Source organism: Lactuca saligna, chromosome 4 (assembly GCF_052625555.1).
Source record: "Lactuca saligna cultivar CGN05327 chromosome 4, ASM5262555v1, whole genome shotgun sequence".
NCBI classification, from domain to species: domain Eukaryota; kingdom Viridiplantae; phylum Streptophyta; class Magnoliopsida; order Asterales; family Asteraceae; genus Lactuca; species Lactuca saligna.
Genome location: NC_136420.1, coordinates 11146508 through 11150223, shown reverse-complemented (window position 1 = coordinate 11150223; position 3716 = coordinate 11146508).

Genomic DNA, 3716 nt, shown 5'->3' with positions numbered 1-3716 from the left:
TATTTATATTTTTTCTCCTCTAATAATTTTGATCTAACAGTTTTCATCATTCATAATTTTAAAATTAAATTATTGGTATTTTATAAATCACTATTTTAATCTCTTATTATATTTTAAAACTGCGTTTATAATCCCTTATTGAATTATTTTAGTTTTTTTCTTTATTAATTTCTTTATTAATTATCATTTGTAGTGTTATCCAAACCAGATGAATGTTCAGATCTTAATTTTTTCTCACTTCCTCTATACATAACTGTTTATATCGAGATTTTATTTTTATACTTTTTTATTTGTTTTTTCCAAAGTGTTCATTGCCGCTATGCGTTGGATGATTAAATACTAGTTTCACATAAAAATCAAAATCCAAAATGAGACTGAGATATGTTTTAAAAATAATAGGAAATAGATGTAAAAAAATAAGCGACCAGTGACTGGCAAGAAAATGAATCAAGGGACGGTGTTGCTGCCGGCCACACTTACGAAGTAAGTTGCCGACGACATTGTGTTTGTCACACTGTATAATCTAACTTCATGATGGTTTTAAAGCATTGGAATGAAACAAGTCTATCAATCTATACAAGTTGTATATAAGAGTATTAGTTTATAATATCTGAGAACCATGGTTACAAAATTAATTAAAATTTTATGGTAAAAATTCATAATTATAAATAAGTTATTTTAGATAAATAATTTTAAATAAATTATTAATTAAGAGATATATCAAATTTTTAAAGTTAGTTATAACTTCAAAGTTAGTATATAATTACAAAAACTAAACGTTTTTACAAAAAAAAAAAAAAAAAAATCTATTATTTAAAAATTTAATGTAATAAGTTGTGACAATTGTCTTTGATACCTAGTATAATATTAATAAAATATTATATTAAAATGACACACGATAAAAATAGATTAAAACTATTATTTTATTAATATAACTATTTACGTACTTTTTATAGTTTGCCTCTAAAGAAAACTGTTTATAATTATGACAATAGTCTTTTTAAAAACTAACTAAAATAGAAAATAGTTAAAACCATAATTATGTTTTTCTTTTTCTTTTTTTTATGAAAACATAATTGGGTTCGCGTATTTTATGAAAACATTTTTGTTAAAAGTAAGAGTTTGCCAAACGATCTTAATATGGTCCAGATTGGTTTAAAATATCTTTCGAATTTTCTTTATATTTTTTTAAACCGCAAAAAAAAGTATTTTTTTAACTACTCTTTAACATTTAATGTTTGTTACCAATAAAACTGAACTTTTTTTTTTTACATTATTAGTTGTGAGACTCATGTATTATATGAATTAATTTTTTTTAAAAAAAACTAAATATACATATCAAAATATTTAATAACTTTAAATTTATAAGAAAATAAGAAAAATAATGAATTATTATAATGGAAATATTTTTTATCTTTTAAATTTAAACAAATAATTTAAATAAATAAAAGAAACTAATGAGCTTTAATTTTGGGAATTTTGAAATTAAAATGTAAATTAATTAATGAAATTGATATCAATTTATTACTACATTTATTGTAATTATTACATTAAAATATTATGTGAAATTTAATAAAATAGAAAAATTTATAAAATGACATGTGTAATTTTTTTTTTAAAAATATAACCACAAAATGACAATTGGAAAATTGAATGAGAGTATGACAAATGACAAAAAAAAAAAAACATTCATTTATTATAGAGGATTTTGAAACTACTGATTTTGACTCGCTGAATAATAACCCTCTGGCTACAAGTCGTTTTTTTTAATTTTCATTAGGCATCTTCTTCGTTTAGTTATTGAGAAATCTAATGAAAAGTCATAATATTTTACTTTAATTTATGTGAAACTATAAAAAATTTGTTTACGAAAAAACATGAATTACCGATAATAATGACAATTTGACCCATTTTTCTCGTTTTACCGGTTTCATTACTGATCTAGTTATTTTATCATAATTTACGAATAAATCTCAAACTAAAATTAAGTGATGATTTGATCATTTTCTCCATGTAGCATATATTTTTATCGATTTAATTGCTGACCAAAATACTTAATTATTAATGAACTGATAAGATGAATAAGATGCTTTATATAATGTTACGTTCCCGTAAAACTCTATATCTATCTCATTAGCTTATTTATGATTATGTATGTGAGTCAGGAATAAAACCGGTAAAATGTATGTTTTCAGCAAAAAAAAAGACGGAAAATGAGCTGATGAGATGAATATGTTGGGTTACATAAGATTATATAGACATTTTGAATTTTGTTATAAACTTAAAAAATGACGAATTTGTTATTAGTTTATGTGATTATTACAATCTTCGTTTTATGTATTTTATATTCCAAAAAATAGATAATATAGCAGGATATCAAGTTTTATGGTAAACATAATATTATATAACTCAACATATTCATTTTATCAACTATTTAATGACTATACATCATGGTCAACAATTAAACACCTAAAATTTAAGTTTTATGAAGAAAATGGTTAAATCATCTCATCAACTAATTTAATAATTAAGTGTCTAGGTCAACAATAAAATCAGTAAAATCTTCAGTTAATTTTTATTTATAACATATTCATAAATTATGACAAAATAATGAGACTTTGATGGAACCAGATCAATAATAAAACCGGTAAACCGAAAAAAATATTTTAAATCGTCATTTTTACCGATAATTCATGTTTTTCGTAAGCAAATTTTTGTTTGAGATTTCTTTTCTTAAATTATGGTAAAAGATTAAGACTTTTCTAGAGATTTCAGTTTCTTTATTGAACTTTATTTATCATTGTTTGGTTTGTCGATGCCCTTGTTCGGTAAGGCATTGTTTTAAACAACCATTATAATTTGTTTGATATTTAATATATGATAATAAATAAATATTTTTTTTTTAACTATACTTCTATTTAAATCATTTTTTTTATGTTAATTAAGAAACGAAAATATCGATGACGTTCAATAGAATTTAATAGTGGTCAACTTTAAAATGATGGAAATTAGATGGTTTAAGTGAAATTTTTTGATTCAATACCATTAATTTGTAAAAAGTGACAAACTTTAAGTATCTCTATATAATATTCTTTTATTTTGTATGCATTTTTTGTTTAAAATAAATTCTTCGATTTTTGTTAGAAAATTTCCTTTTCTCAAGTATTGTCATGATTACTTTCACTTTTTTCTGTTTGGCCGACAAACCAAACGAAAAGATAATAAGAAAATCAAAATACATACGGAGTCAAACTACCTGAATCTTTCGATTTAATTATTGTTTAATTCGTCATTATGCCATCCTATATGTATTTGATAACGTGTCAACCTACTACTAGTTTTCCACTGCCAAAGTTCTAATACATTTAAGTATTTGATTAATTAATTTAAATTTTATTTATAAGTTGACTTTAATACGACTTTCCTCAAGTAGTGCAATGTAGATTTTTTTTTACAATATATATATATATATATAAACAAATAGTTATCAAATATATGTATTTTCAAACATATTTACTAAAACAAAAACAGTATACTAGTTAAAATATTTATCAAAATAGTATTTTTTTTCTTAACTTTTGAAAAATTCAGCTATTGTTTTAATATTTACCAAAACAATATTTCTTTAATGTTTTTCAATTTTTAAAAATTTCAACTATTATTTTAATTTTTACTCTTTTTTAATATAATTTTGTATTTTTTTTTTTAAAACTCAT